Raw genomic sequence first — 17,355 nt, forward strand, 5'->3', positions numbered from 1 at the left:
TATATAATTTTTCTTTTTTCTTTTTTTTGTTGTGTGTTTTACATTATTATAAAGAAAAATTCTCATTAAGAATTGAAAAGGTGGTGTTTCGATGGGGGTTTAAAATTCGGATCGTTTGAAATTCCTTCGAATTTTTCATGCGAAACGGTAGTCTGAATGCAATTAATAAATCTCGTTTCTTGAAATAATGACGAAGAAAGGGAGAAAGCGTGTGTATGTATGTATTATGAGTGTGTTTGTGTATGTGTGTAAATAAGTAAGTAATAAGTAAGTAAGTAAGTAAAGAAAAACCGTAGCAATGTCTCTCTCGTGTACCAAAGATTCTACCTTACTTCGTGCATAATTTTATTTTTTTGTTTATTTTCATTTTTACGTTCTAGAACTATCGATTAGAGTACAAGAATGTCACGACATTTACCTAACCATTTTGTTAAAAAGAAAACTAAAAACAACGTGTCCGTTTCTATCCGTTTTTTTTTTTTATTTTCGGTTTTTAACATCGATCCAACGAGCTCAAACAACACGACCACATATTCTTCTGTTTTTTAATTGAATTTTTTATGTTTTGCACGTAAGTTGTATATATAATAACAATAATGATTATTACTATAATCATAATAATAATAAATACTAATAATAATTAATGATTAATAAATAATAATAATAATAATAATAAAAGAGAAGTGTAAAAGCTTATCGAGTAAACGAGATTGAATATCGAGTAAACGAGATTGAAAGTTAAGTTTAAGAGTACATACATATACATACGCACATACTTACGCATACACTACCGACAAAAAGTTTGGAATCATTACGTACATTACGAGAAACAGGATATTGTGTAAAAAAAAAAAAGAAAAAATGAATGAAGTGTTTAAAGTAACTGAGGTAGACCTATTTATCGAAAAAAACTTCATCACGAACATTGTTTCCGCATGTTCCCTGCCAAGTTGTATTGACAGAGTGTCATTACCACGTTATGTGTACCATAAATGATACACATTATAAGATTTAATATATCTACGAATTTACCTATTTTTTTCTCTATTCACACACACCACACACACACACACACACACACACACACACACACACACACACACACACAGTAGAAATCTATTATTTAATATTTGCAATTATTTAAAAAATAATTTGCACGATATAACAAAGAAATCAATTTATTTGGTAATGAAAATAATATATAATATAATAATAAAGAAAAGAAAGAAAACTATGCAAAATCTATGCAAAAATTACACGCATATAAGAAAAAAACATAACACAAATAACATTTATTTGCATTATTTTTCATTCATAATTTCATGAATCGATGTAATTACATTTTGTGGAAACAAAATAGGACATAAAGATGGTTCGTCTGAACAATCAATCAGAAAAATTGGAAAAATTCGAAAAAAATCGTTCAAAAATTGTTGACATCTTAGTGTTACGTATAAAATATTCAACTCGTTTTAATATTTGATAATAACAACGACAGGATCGTTTGAACAAATTCATCGATATATTCGATTTTTTTCTTTATTTGGAAAAGACTCCAAACTTTTAGCCGGTAATGTAATATATAAAAAAAACCCCACCAAAAGAGTAAACATCTATCGAAGATAATAATCGTTCAATCGACGTATAAAGTAAAAATCTACGAGAAGAGGAACAGAGGAGGAACTGCATCAAGGAAGAAGAGGAAGAGGAAGTTTGCCAGAATGGTACTTCGGTAATGTGAAATTTAATAAATTCATAAAAGAGAGAGAGACACACACACACACACACACACACACACAGTATGATTAAGATCGTAAAGAAGCCGTCGAAAATTCTAGGTGTTTCTCAGCAGATCTTTCTCGAAATTACCTATACACACACACATACACAAACATAGACATTCTAACTCCCACTTACAATAAACGAGGATAATACATCTTCTTTTCTCACTCGAACTCATTCATGACAGAGAAGACCAACTAAACGAGGGAAAAATAGAAGAAGACTATTCACTCGGTTTGGTTGTCCCGTGAACGAGCGCAATGGCACGTACGATAGAACTAACACCGGCTCGTAAAATTTCTAGTCCTACCTCGAAGGAAAAGCAGAGTTCTCTCTCTCTCATTCTTTCTCTCTCTTTCTCTCCAATGTAGACACGGAGGCCACAATTAACCCGAATCGAGAGCTACAAGACTCCCTCGTTTCTATCTACACTGACTACGAACGTATATTCACTCTCTCTTTCTCTCTCTCTCTTTTCTCTCTTTCTATCTCTCTCTTGTATACGTACACACACAAACGAACGTGTGTGCTTGCATACACGCAGCATCTTCGAAGGAGTTTGAACCCCCGTGCAAGTTTCAACTTTGCGAGACGTATATAAACGTGGATGCTACAAGGGGGGGGGTGGATGGAAGGAATGAGTGTGTATGGAACACCACCCACCACCCCCCAACGAGATTCCACATAGGTATTTCTGCTTTTCCATCGTTTCTCGCTTACTTACTTACACATATATATGTATATAAATACACAAACACACATACGCGTATGCTTTTCTACGTTTCTATGTTCACAGGTGTATTTGTAAAACGAGAAGGAGAAAGGGAAGAAGGGGAAGAAGAAGAAGAAGAAGAAAAAGGGGTGGAGCATCAACTTCCGTACTTGCACAAACGCGACAAAGAAAGCGGCGTTTCAGTTAACTGAAACGTTCTCTTCGTAACTCACTTTCTCTCTTTTTCTTCTTATATATGTCTGTCTATTTCTCTCTCTCTCTTTCTCTCTCATTTCATCTCCCCTTCTCCCCTTTTCTATCCACTTAAATTCACTCCTTTACTCTCTTTTTTTCTTCCTTTCTGTGTGCGTGTTTTTTCTGTTTTTTTCTTTTTACTTTTTTATTCTGTTTTTTCTTTTTTTCTTCTTTTTCTTCTTCTTTACTTTCCATTTTTCCCGTTTCTTTCTCTTATTGAATATCTCTACCTATCCATTTATCTTATTTTCTCCGGTTTTTTTTTTTTCTTATTTTGACTTCAATATAGATCTTGGATAACCGTCAGACGTCGTCGTCGTTTACAAACCCAGTGGCGACGGCGCCGCCAGCCGATTGGTCTTATATTTTTACACAATATTCTTAGATATATTCCTCAGGTATTGACGGGAGGAATAAGATTTAAAAAAAATTATTACTATTTTTTTTTGTTACAATTTAGTGCGAAAATTTCTGTCAAAAACGAAACATTTTTGTTCAGATAGACGCCATTTTGTCAAAAAAATAAAAATTTTTAATATTCCTCCCGTTAATACCTGCATTAATCTATCCTTTAAAAGAATCTACCATTTTTTATTATTTCGGTTAATTAAAACCGCCGAAGTGGAGATCACCGCCAATCACCGCTTTTTTTAGAGGACGTTCAGGAAATCATCTACAGGAGCAGCAGTGCACATTAATATTTCTACATGATCGACGCGCTATTGTATTCTTAAAAGTAGGCTTTATTTCAATTACCATCACTTATATAATTGATAAATTTAAACTTTTTCTAGAAAAAATTCATAAAAACACGTCTTTTTTAAGCTACGCAACTGTATAACCCCTTGTATAACTGTATAACCCCTGTATAACCCCGCAAACGTATAACCCCTTAACACTAGAACAGTACTTCTCTACTCGCCCCCCACCCCCGAATCGTATATAATCCGATCACACTTGTAGATATTTATTTGTAAAAGGTTGTGTATAAAAAGAAAACCCCATTTTACTATTTCAACGTGGGGAAAAAAGGCGTTGGTTATTTAGAAACGTCCTTTTATTATTTTTTTATACTTGTTTTTTTTGTTCTTTTTATTTCATCGGAAATTAAATCGCTTTACGTGAAATGAAACAATGACCGCCATCATCGTCATAGGATAGACCACAATCCACCCCCTCCCCCTCCTATCGAAAAATTCGAGGAACTGATTGGTTAAGGTAAATTCTAATGAAGTTAAATCTTATTCTTTCTTTATCACTTTTGGTTCGGTAAATACCAATAGAAGTTTGAAGTAAATAAAATCAAGAGAGAGAGAGAGAGAGAGAGAGAGAGAGAGAACTCAATCCTTTAATCGATTTTTCGGATTACAGTAGAGTCAATTTTTCTCTTTCGTGTTATCATCGGTTTTTCCAAAAAGCCAAATAAAAGTACATCAAAATTGATGGCTCGTTGAAAGTTTTCTCTCTCTCTCTCTCTCTCTCTCTCTCTCTTTCTTTCTCTCTATCCTCTCATGTTTCACAATTTTATTACTGACGCTGCTGTCATATATTTATTTGACGACGAATTGTTTTTAAATAAAACTTTCTTTTTGAAAAGGGTACCACAACAACAATTTTCAACCAAGACGTAAAGTTGAAGATTTTAAGGAAAGCACGTTATTTGAGTAGTGGGTGGGGGGGGAGGGAGGGAAACGGGGAAATATCGATCGGGGAAGACTTGCGGAAACTACAGGGCAGAGGGAGGAATATACAAGATACCCCCCTACGTATCGGGCTGAAACAATTTAATGCACGATACGAAAAGTTCAACAACGTCATTTATAAGGATGATTAAAAAAATGTTTTACTAGCAACAATAATAGAGAGTAAGAGAATAAATTAACAGAAGATGTAAAATTCAAAGTGAGCATCAAAATTTATCATCACATGCTTTTTCACGATGTAATTCAATTGTTGAAATCATTTTCATTAAAGATATATATCGTGAATGTATATTAAAAATATTATTAATAAATAATAATTTTACAAATTATTTACTCTGGCGTATTTTTTCTTTTTTTCTAAACATACCTCAGATAAAATATAATTTAACTATCAGATATGAATTAAAAACATTTATATACTCGATCTATATTCTTCCAGATCCTTAGGTTCAATTATGAATTCACTAATTTTGTTATTTTTTCAGCAGCACAAATCACAGCAGCACAATCCTTCGCGTTGAGAACCAATCGTCCATGTATAAAATGCCAAAAATCACACTAATATTTAAATATTAAATATATCAATTGTTTTCCACCCCTAATGTCCTTTTTTTTTAATCATCGAGATTTTAACAAAAAATGTTTTAAAAAAAAAAAAACTAGTCTTTAAAAACGTGCTTAGTGAGGTAAAAATAGCAGTAGCAAAAAATATATTTCTTACGAATATAATATATAAGATAAGATAATATAAAGTTAATGAAACACTGATTCTTTATAGTTAAGCTATAAAAGTCATGATATCATTACAGAAAGAAAATGTTACATGCAGTATGAATTTTAAATTGAAATTGCAAGGTAAATCTAGTGTTAAAATATCTTCATCAACCAACACTAATGTACAACGTGCTTGATATAGAAAATAAACGTATTTAGTTTATGAATAAAAAAGGGTTGAGTACCCCTGATCTATACGATTATCAATACTAATTTATTTGTCATACGAATTTACTTATAAATGAGATTTTGGTTAATCCAAAGGGATCCCAAAATCAAATCTAGCCACACCCCATGATTTCGATTAACTCCGATGAAATTTCATGAAAGAGATACGACGCAATCGTTTGATTTTTAAAAGAAACGAAAAAGTTGACTTTTATGATTCTGCAGTGAACGTAAAAGAAGAAAAAACAAAAAACTTGGTCAAATTATTCTAGTTTATGGAAATGTGCTCGAACATTATCGACCTATATTCGCGTTCTTTATTTCTGCAATGCGAACAATGCGAAATATAAACTCGCAAACTGGCAATGAATCATTTGTCAGGATAAAACGTATAATGAAATGCCGTAATGGCACGCAGTTAGTGTGTGGTGGAGAGGCTTCTAACTTCCTTGATTCTACAGAGTTTCTTTCTTTTCATATATCTTCTATTATCTTTTCGTTCTTACGATTAAATTATAAGAACGAATTCGTGAACTTGTAATATTAATTTCATCAAAATTTCATTTACGACACTTTCTCTCATTTTATCCAATTTTTTATGATATGGTCAAATGGTAAAATAAATTTAACTTAAAGTTTGTGTATTTACATGTATAGGTAAATTTTGTTTTTTGTTCAAATAATACATTATTAAATTTTTCACGTTATATATTTAGAGAAGAATTATATACATTAAATATTGAACACTTTGTCTACCATTTGAGGAAATATCCCACTTTTTTCTTAGCACAATATTTTTATTTTTATTAATTATTATCAGTTTTGAATTGAAGTTGTGTTTATAATGAATTGGATTAATTGCTTTTATAAAATAAAATTTCTAATAAAATCTGTTAAATAAGTTCCAATTGAAGTTGTTAAGTTTCCAATTGAAACTAAACAAAAAATGAAATATATTATACAAAAATTAAAATAATAATAATAATAATAATAATATAATTATTTCTTTTATAAAATATAATTGTTATATACTTGTTATGTATAAAATACTATTAAGTATTAATTATACGTGATTATCAAGAAAACTAAACTCTCCATTCTATCCCATTTGTTGTACAATTTTTCAGATAATCCTAAAATAATTATACAAATAAATAATTGTTTTGATATATATATATTTAAAGTATTCTTTGTGTTTTCTATGAATATTTTACTAACCATTTGAACTTGTTGCGTCAATTGTCTCCAAGCTATAAATTTGAAATATTGGCACTCTTGGAAAAATTTTCCTAAAATTCGATGATTCTCGGTTATGACTATATTTAAGGCAACATTCACCGGCTATCATAAAACCTATTGAGTGTGTCTTTAAAACTATATTATCTTTGAATTCCTTTATTAATTTATATCCATCATAAGAACCATTAAACTTTAAAGTCCAGGTTTGCATATCCCTACCACGTATTATAATAGAAATGCAATCCGCATTGAGTTTACATACGTGTGAATTAATCAACTTATTACATATCGATAAATTCTCTACCATCCCGCCGAAAATGCAAGCATTTTTGTCTGGAAACCTAAATAGAGAAAGAAATTCAAAATATTTTCACAAACACAAATTAATTATATATTTAATATAATAATAATTATATAATAATTATATATAATATATATATAATTATATATAATAATATTATTTATATATGAATAAAAAAAATTTCTAATATGAAATATTCAATATATTACCACTCTTCCAAAGCTTGTAATAGATTTTCTAGAATAGGATATGCATTGTATTTGTACAACAAAATCAAGCAATTGTCCGTAGAAAGATTTTTTCTGAAAACAGGCTTGAATATCGTTTTCAATTGATCAGAATTATTGAAAGAGTCGTCAAACGAGCATTTTAATTCTTCACAATACATTCCTTTACCCGAAATGTGTCTATTAAGAGTAACTGTGGTGACTTTAAGGTTACGTATCTTAGGTAGAAACATACCTAGAACAACACTTTTGTCTTCCATTAACCAACAATTGTTTATTGATACCGAGTAACAATTCAATGGTAGCCTGTGGCAATAGCAACCTTAAAAAAAAACCCAAATATCTCAAATAATTATTCTGTGAATCAATATATTTATATGTATAGAATCAAACTTACTTTTTGTACGTTCTTTGTGCCATCTAAACAAAGTAACAAATATATTTAAAGAAGGCATAATTGAGCATCTATCTACAAATGCTTTTTTTACATTTTCAACATCATCATCACAATTATTTTTCGTTAGACACAAGGGACCTATTCTTCTATTTAATTCTCTAGCAATTTCTCTAGCAACAAAATTTTGATTTTTATTAAATAGTTATAAATGTATTTATGTTATACATGATAAATGTATTCTTATTATAAATATATTTATCTTATGGCATATTTTACAATATATATAATGAACGTTATTAGTTATTAATATATTCAGTTACGCAATTTATAGATATTATAATTAATTGTTGTAACTATACCGACTAACGAGAGATGCATTCCCCAATTCATATCCGTTTAAATATCTAAAAAGAATAATCAAGAGTTCGTTGCTTGTTCGTATGTCTACCATTTTTCTAAAAATATTCAATGGTTTATAATAGAATATATCTGAATTCAATTTTATGTTGTATTTTATTTAAAATTATTGAATAAAATTATTTTTTCGTTAATTTACTTACTTCAGAAGTGAACAACCGATTTTACCTATAACTCGTGTTTTTACTTACGAGGTTTAATAGGTCACAGGAAACTAAACCCCTTATTTGTTTATAAGAAACGTGTCTCGTAAAAGTTGCTAGTTTTACGGCTTTTCTTTTTATTTTATGGAGAAACTGATTGATCGATCGTTGAGAACACACAACAGAAAAAATGTTTATTTGATTTACTTTACTTAATCGCACTACAAAATAATGTATTTATCTTCAATATGTATTACTTCACTGTAATAAATGTAATCAAAATTTATTACAATGATCAAAATACGTGATTACAATATTTTGTTTTTAGTTATAATATCAAATAATTCAACTGAAAATATATCTTCCCATTGAGAGAACTGTTTTAATTTTTCCTTAAGATAAATAATATATATTGCAGTTATTCGAATCAAAAAATTCAACGCACAAAATTATATAAAATAGAATTCGATGAAAATTTGAAAAACATTTCCCAGTTAGATCTTAACACTTTCTCTGAGACGCAAATTTAAACACTTAACGTCTCGTAATGCTGTTCAGTAACGTACTTATTATTCTAAGTTATATTTATAACATATTCGATATATTCGTACATTGTAAACTTTCTAAGACTCGATAAAGGTTAGAAAAAAAAAATAAAGACACTTAAACTAGATACTATAAATCAAAATATGTAGTTGTTTTGATCGTGAGATGTTAAACTGAACAACACGTAGAGTGAATACGTGAATTTCAACAAAAGTTAAACATATTAGGTACTAATTTTTATACAGGGTGTTTCAGTAATTAAAGTAATGTAATAATTGATCAAAAAATTAGATTAAATTATCATATCTTAAAGGAACTAATTTGTGTTAATATTAACATTTTAATTGTTTTATTATTCTTATGGAAGTATACACATGATAAAAACGAATTGATAATCAGAAAATTAATTATCCTTATCATGCAAAGATGGCATTTACTTAATAATACTTCTTTATGCACGATCAAAAAAGAATAGATAAAATAAAACGAATAAAATAAAAAAAAAAAAGAAAGAAATTCAACAAAGTAATAAAAAGTAAAAGAAAATAATTCAATCGACAAACAAGAAAAATAAATAAAAAATATTTTGAAATAGGGATTCAACAACAGAGGGAAAAAACAGCTAGTCCTAGCCTTGAAAAAAAAAAACTGGTGTGTGTACTTATGTACGTACGCAAGAGTTATACTTCTTTGCCGTACGAAGACGAATATAACCTCAATAACCTCAAAAATAACTTCAAAAAAAAACTTCAAAGAAAAAAAATAACTTAAAAGAAAATATAATTATTATTATATATATATAAGAAAGAATAAAAAGAAGAAAAAGAAAACATCAAAACATAGATATCAGTCCACACTAAATATAAGAGAGATATATCGAATTATTTCACGCGTTAACAGCCATGGCGCGGTTACAGCATTAGTTCTCGCTCGATCATTTAAGTAAAGCAGCGCTGAGTACAATTATTATTTGGATGGGTGACCCGTTTGAAAAAAAAAGGGGAAGAAGAAGAGGAGAAGACAACTTCATGCCGTATACTTGAAATCGCTTTGCCGCGCGTCGTAAATACTGACAAACTTCATGGTGTCGTTTTTCCAGACGCTCGGAACAAAATCACTCCCCATTACATTTTCCCCAACGCGCCAAAAGAAGTATAACTTCAAAAAAAAGAAATATCTCGTAGCAGCAATTCGTGGTGGACATTACAACACGTAAGTACAGCAGCGTAGGCAGAGCAGAAACATAAAATTGTTCGTGGCTCGAACAACAGAATAGTGTTTTCTCTATCTGTAGCTGTTGGTATACTGCGACGTAACGTAATTTCATGGAAAATTGGAAAAAGTGGAAAAAGGGGTTTGTGCGGTGTCGCGTCTGAGGAAATAAAAGAAAAGAAAAAGGAAAAGAAAAAGGAAAAGAAAAAAAGAAAGTAATCCCTTTTTACAGTCCGTTTTATTTGCGGTCCACACGAAGAATACAGGCTGAATGAATCTCTTTAGATCGAAGCTCCTTTTTCCCTTATATCGATGGCAGCTTTTTCTTTTCGCGGTTCTTTTTCCCTATCTTTATCCCTCCCCCCTCCACTCTCTTTCTCTCTTTCTATCTCTCTTTCCATCTCGTTCGATATCGTTCCTTTTAAGAGCTCGTTCAATTCTCGGCTTACGTATCCCTTTCTATGTATACACACAATTCGACATATACACAAATACATGAATTCAACGGAAGTGGAAAGAGCAGCATCCGTCGAACGATTTACTCTCTTTCTCTCTCTCTCTCTCTCTCTCTTTGACTCTCTCACTTGTTCTTTCTTTCTTTCTTTCTTCCCTATATCGAATCAACAGAAAAACTCTAGCAATAGCTAGTAGAAGGATAGTCAAACGAGAGGGTGGGTTAGCTGATGGTGGTGGTGGTGAGGGTAACTTGAAGGTAAAGTCTGATAACATAGAACCACGTAGTCGCGATCCAGTAACGAAATAGCAGAGTCGAACAGCTGCGAGCAAAGCTAAGTACCTGCCTATGGAAATTTAACGTCGCACTTTGCCGGTGTGTTACATTTGTAATTCATCGAGCCGCCGCGTGTTACAGACAGCTACGAACTACGCGCCACGTAATGGAATGAATTTATATTGGTTGCTAAGTGTCCCCTAGCTTTCTACCCTTCTCACTCTCTCTCTCTCTCTCTTTGTCTCTTTCTCTTTTTCTCTTTCTCTCTTATTCTCTACATTTCTTTTTCTGTCGTTTTATTTTTTTTCCTCTTTCTATCTATCTATCTCTCTTTCTCTCTTCCTTTATCATCAAGGGTATCTCTTTTCTTTTCCTCTCGTTATTTTTCGAGTGAGCGAACGAGTTTTTTTTTTCGTTATCAGTTTTCATTCCCATTTCTCTCATCGATCCTTTCTTCTTTATTATATTCGTTCCTTTGATTATATTCTCAAGTGATAAATAATAATTCTCTCATCGTTAGAATATATATGTGTGTGTATATAGATAAGTATATACATATATAATTGTACGTATATGTCGAAGATATTCGTTCATCAACAAATATTTTATTCATTAATCGTTGAAGTATTTTATTATTATCATTATTATATTTCAAATTAATATACACATATATACATAGTGAATTATATGAGTATTGGTACGACTATTGTAAACAATTGAGTGGCTGAAATTTGAAAATTGTTTTAAATTGTCACTTGCAATTCTGGAAACTGATAGTTTTGTTCGATATGCATAAGAATAGAACTTATATATATATAAGAGATATATATGTGCCCATAATTATGAAAGTGGTCTAAGTTAAAATTAAAAAAAAATAAGTTTATTAGTTTCACACCATTTCACACCACATTATTTTAAACTAAATAATTTCAATATAACTTTCACGATATTGTTAAAAATGAACCGTTAGATAATGTTTCTTATTTCATTATTCTATAAAATTCATTTAATGTTCAAATGTAACCCTTTAAATATCTCCAAAAAAGTTATGAAAGAGGTCTAAGTCAAAATTTAAAAAGAAATGATTTTATTAGTTATTTCACATCACATTATTTTAAACTAAATGAATTCAATGTAACTTTCACGATATTGTTAAAAATGAACCGTTAAATAGTGTTTGTTATTTCAATATTCTATAAAATTCATTTAATGTTCAAATGTAATCTTTCAAATATCTCCAAACAAGTTATGAAAATGGTCTAAGTCAAAATTTAAAAAGAAATGATTTTATTAGTTATTTCACATCACATTATTTTAAACTAAATTAATTCAATATAATTTTCACGATATTGTCAAAAATAAAATGTTAGATGGTGTTTCTTATTTCAATATTCTATAAAATTCATTTAATGTTCAAATGTAATCTTTCAAATATCTCCAAACAAGTTATGAAAATGGTCTAAGTCAAAATTTAAAAAGAAATGATTTTATTAGTTATTTCACATCACATTATTTTAAACTAAATTAATTCAATATAATTTTCACGATATTGTCAAAAATAAAATGTTAGATGGTGTTTCTTATTTCAATATTCTATAAAATTCATTTAATGTTCAAATGTAATCTTTCAAATATCTCAAAACAAGAAATATATGACTCAGACCACTTTCATAATTATGGGCACATATCATCATACTGAAAATGTTTATAAGCATATTAAAAAATATCCGAAAGTAAAATAGTCAGATCCGTCGAGCTGAAACTGAATCAAATATACGCGTACTTGTTAAATTTCTAAACGGATTTTCTCAAACAAAATCTTTATACGAACAAATTTGATTCAACATTTTCGTCTTAGAATTCATTTTTCATGTAGAATAATCTCCTTGCTCGTTTGTACTACTAGTTAAATAACACTTAGTATATATTATTCATTATTCATTTAATTAATAAATAAGACTAATCCTCAGATTATTATTCAAGAGAAAGATAAAGAGAAATAGAAAGAAACAGAGAAAAGGGGAAACAGAGAGATTAAAAAAGTAATTATTAAATCATATTAATCATTGCATACGTATTTAACGAAAGTATTAAATTTAAAATTCAACGAGATAATGAATCGGAATATTCTTAACGATACAGCAAGAACCTACTTTTCATTAATCTACAAGTAAGTAGTACGTATGCAATACATGAACGCAATCCTCTGGAAAAAAATGTAATAGAAGAACTTGTGAGAAAAGAAGAGAAAAAAGAAAAAAAGAGGAGAAAGACTAGAATAAGAGTATGAGAAAAAGGATGAGAATGTCCGTCCTTATGTAAATTTGCACATGCTCGCAGTTACCTAGTGATTGTCCACACGTTTGCCCCGTCCACGATGATCACGTGTACCCACACACTTCCTCGAGAAATTCTAAAAAATCTCTCCATTTCCGTGCACACCAACATAGCACAAAAGCAGTCTCTCTTTCTCTTGCTCTGAAATTTCTCAAACGTCCGGAACGTTCGACCGTCGTAACTTTTACCTTCTTCTTTTCTAAACCCCTTTCCTTTCTATATCTCTCTCGAGTATCATATAATCGATACCGTAAGGAGCAAGTAAGGAGAAGAAAAAATGGAATAAGAAGAACAAAAAAAAATAAACGAAAGTAAAGGGAAAGAAAGAAAGGGAAAAAAAAAAGAAACGAAAGCTCTTTTTTGAACGTTAAAATGTACTGGTCCATTGGGAGAAATACTCTGTTCTTCTCTCTCTCTCTCTCTCTCTCTTTTTTTTCGTTTCTTTTATGTTAGATAAAGAAGTATAAACGAATTCTCGAGCGAATCGTCATTATTAAAGGAACGTCGTGTAAATCGAGAGAAGCGAGTTCCTTTATTTCTCCTTAAAGGTCTAGGACGAAACAACCGAGAAAAAAAAGAAGAAAGAAAAGAAAGAAAGGAAAGGAAAGACTTCACCTCGTTGAGATTTACCATCCTGAGGATGCTTCGAGGGAAGGAAAAATATATCTCTCCTTTACGGATCACTGAGTTAGCCGCATAGTTCTTCTCTCTCTCTCTCTCTCTCTCTCTCTTCTTCTTCGCTTAAATCGATTTTTCTCGCGGTGGACGACTTACACTCTTATCCTTCTTACTTTTCCTCTCTACGACCTACCTCTCCTCTCTTTTTTCATTCTCAGGCTAGCTGGCCTCGTGAAATCACGTAATTCAACGAGCGAGAAAAATAGAAAGGATGGAAAGGAAAGAGAGATGTCCTTTCGTTTCTCCCCTTTCGTTTCTTCCCTTTCCTTCCCCTCCTCTCTCTCTCTTTCTTTCATTTTTTCTCCCCCTTTTTTTTTCCTTATTCCTTCTGCAGAGCAAGTACACGGTAGAAAGTGCACAAATCGGAAAGTCAGCTTTAAAATAAATGAGGAAGGTAAACGTGGTAACAGGCAAGAGAGAAAGAGATAGAAAAGTAAAAAGAGTGTGTGTGTGTGAGAGAGAGAGAGAGAAAGGAATACACCGAGAGGAAGTATCTACGACAGAGTTTCGATCACTCGAAAAGCTTTCCTTGATGGCTCTCGAACGACAGTAAGATGTGCCATCGAAACGCCTAGTTGTTGGCGTGAATCGAACCGGTGTGAAATAAACGAAGGAGATTCGTCCTTCTCTACCTTTTCTCCTACCCAGTAAAAGGACTTTTCCCTTCACCTTTAAGGAGGCGTCAAACGTACCAACTAAATTTATACCTTCCTTCCTATCATTCGCATTTCTCTCTGGCTTCTTTGATGAAGACAGAAAGAGAAAAAGGCAGAGGAGACGAGGAAGGGTGAATGGGGGGGGAGGGGAGGGGGGAGGGAAAGACTTTAATTAGTCGTGGATCAAAGCCCCGCTTAATGGAAGCTCAACGATATTGAGTGAACGAATATACAGCAAGAGAAACTAAATATGATCTTCTCAAAGAACTTGGAAATATATACATTAACCAGAAAGAAAAAAAGAGAAAAAAAAAACAAGAAAAAAATCTTACTACGAAAAGTTAGATCGGTTTTGGAAAAAGGAAAACTTATGTTATTTTTAATTATCTCTTTTAATTTTTTCTTTTTTCTCCACCAAAGAAATATCATCAAAAAATGTAAGTAATTTAATTATATTTTTTGATTTTGCGAATTTGACTTAACTTTTAACTTAACTTTTAACTTAACTTTTCATAAAATTAATTTTTTTGTTTTTTTTTCTTTCTTCTTTTTCTTTTTTCCCCCACGTAATTTTGTCGTCGATGTTAAGCCTTTCTCATCGGCAAGTATTTGCCAAAGAAGCAGGAGCAGCAGCAGGAGCAGCAGCAGCAGCAGCAGCATCAGCAGCAGCTAAGCTGGCTCGGTTTGCGAATAAAACGCGACCTATCGCCAGCAGGTTGGAAATAATCGGAATAAAGTGATTCTCCGGAATAATGGCGAAACCGTCCACCGTTCCAATATCCTCCGTCCTATCTACCAACCCCCTGAATATAAGCAAGAGTAAAGAAAAGAGAGACAGGGTAAAAACGAAAGAACCAAAAAAAAGAAAGAAAGAAATATATAGATAAAGAAGAGGTTACCAGCACACTGTGGAATCACATTGTGTAGCATTCAGGTCAACAATATATATATATATATATATATCCACCCCACCCACCATCAATGGGGTTTATAATGGAACCTCGAATAAGTAGAAGTACAAAGGAAAAGAGAGAGAAAGAAAGAAGAAAAAAAAAGGACAAAAAGAAAGAAGGAATGAAAGAGAGAGAAGAACTGCCAAGATTTTATTTAGCATCGTCATTCGTCACAGATTGTAGTACCAACTATGGACCAGTCCGCTCATCCCCTTTCCTCCAATTTCCAAACTCATCTTCTTAGTTGAAATTCAAGGAGGAATAGTTGCACCGTCATCTTCCATGGTGGCACATGCCGACACCAACGTGGTCTTTACTTTCAATGTTGTATCCGTTTGGTTATTGTTAATGTGGCAAATTACTCAGCGAATTTCCTCCTTCCTTATCTCATTCTCTCTCTCTCTCTCTTTCTTTCTCTTTGCATCTGTTTAACCAGCTATATATCTGTCTCTCTCTGTTTCCTCTTCATAGAGCTGCCTATACATTTATCTTTATCAGCTCTATCAATCTCTCTCGTTTCCCTTATAAATTTACAACCCTTCTGAAGACGCCGAGAGGAAGACTAAGGGAGTGAGGGAGAGAGGGAAACATCTTCGAGAGCCCAAAGACGAGACCGGAAAGAGGATCCGCTCTGGCGCCCATCTCGCATAGTTCCACACTTCTCCTGCATCCGCATGGAACCATCTACCCAACCGTTTCCCATCGCTCAAACGATGACAAGTGATGCTGACTGATGTTCATTGCCTAAGCAAGCCTAGCGAATCATCTTCTTCTTCTATATTTTCATTTACTCTTTTCTTTTCTTTTCTTTCTTATACGTTTTTCTTTTTCTTTTTATTTTTCTTTTCTTTTTTTTTTGTACTTTTCGTTGTCGAGCAAAATTCAATTAATCAAAGATTATTTCTTATTTCTTATTCCTTTGTATCGAATAATATTCTTCATTCTTTTCGTGGATCTACTTCACGAGTTCCTCAAAAAAGAAATGAACGAAAATGATATATATATATATATGTTTACGTAATAAACACGGTTTTCACATTAAAGGAAAGAATGAGCATCTTTTATACGTCGAAAGCTATTAACTTTAAATTACAAAATGACGTTGTATACTGCGTCTCAATTCTGGATTATTATTAATAAAAAAAAAAAGATCTTTCTTATCCCCTGGATATTATTATTTATGTTGAAATTTGTATTTATAGATACGACGTAATATAACATAGGTTTTAATATTAATAAAAAAAAGCTTTTTACTTACATTTTATAGTTAAATATCAATTTTGTATAATAAAAGAGAAGATATAGAAATATTATTAGCGTGAAACATTATTATATTTTTAATAACGAGGGGGGAAAATAGATATTTAAAGTGAATTATTTTTTTGTATGATTTTACTATACGAGGGTGGGTCGAAAAGTTTCGAGGCCTATTATTTCCCAAACGTTTTGAAGTTACAGCGAAAAATAAAAATTAGTTTAACCGAAAAATATAATTTCTATGTTGGGCTCAAAACTTTTCAAACTTCCCCCCCTCTATTATTACAATATATGATACTTCAATATTTTATTTGTAATCAAAATAGTACAATTCTCTTAATTTGGGGGATGAAAAAATGACGTTAGAGTTTATTTATTAGCTGTTATATTTTTTTTAATGGGACATAAATGATAGTCCCTTTAATCGAATCGATATTATAAAAAGAACTCATGACAACTTAAAGTTCTACTTAAAATAATGGTCTGTTCATTGGCAAGATTCATAAAATAATTGAAGTATTCATAAAATTACCCTTATTTCGTTAATGGGCTATATCTTAAGATCAAGTACTGGCAATGAATTCAAAAGTTCATATTCATTTACTTCGTAATGAAATTCTTACGAACTAATTTTCGTCCAAGTCGGAAAGATGTTCATAAAAATGTATGAAAATCAAAAAAAAAAAAATTCGAACGCGCTTTTTAATCCTCATCACGATTATACAGAATAATAATATCGTGATTTTATTAAAAACTTTTTCAAACAATACGAGAAATTAATTACAGAAACAAAATATATGTTGTGCGAGAATATTTTCTTTAACCGCACCATTTCCATTTTCATTTTCTCTTGAATATTTTATAAGCT

At 31.2% G+C, this 17,355-nt stretch overlaps 1 long non-coding RNA gene across 1 annotated transcript; it reads left to right on the forward strand.

Moving 5' to 3' along the window:
• The first annotated feature begins 1,973 nt into the window (after window positions 1-1,973).
• On the forward strand, window positions 1,974-2,631 carry LOC122518907. Its single transcript, XR_006304176.1, has 2 exons — window positions 1,974-2,470; window positions 2,579-2,631. It is a non-coding gene; the product is annotated as an uncharacterized LOC122518907 (long non-coding RNA).
• The last annotated feature ends 14,724 nt before the right edge of the window (window positions 2,632-17,355 follow it).

Source organism: Polistes fuscatus, unplaced genomic scaffold (assembly GCF_010416935.1).
Source record: "Polistes fuscatus isolate 324 unplaced genomic scaffold, CU_Pfus_HIC Scaffold27, whole genome shotgun sequence".
NCBI classification, from domain to species: domain Eukaryota; kingdom Metazoa; phylum Arthropoda; class Insecta; order Hymenoptera; family Vespidae; genus Polistes; species Polistes fuscatus.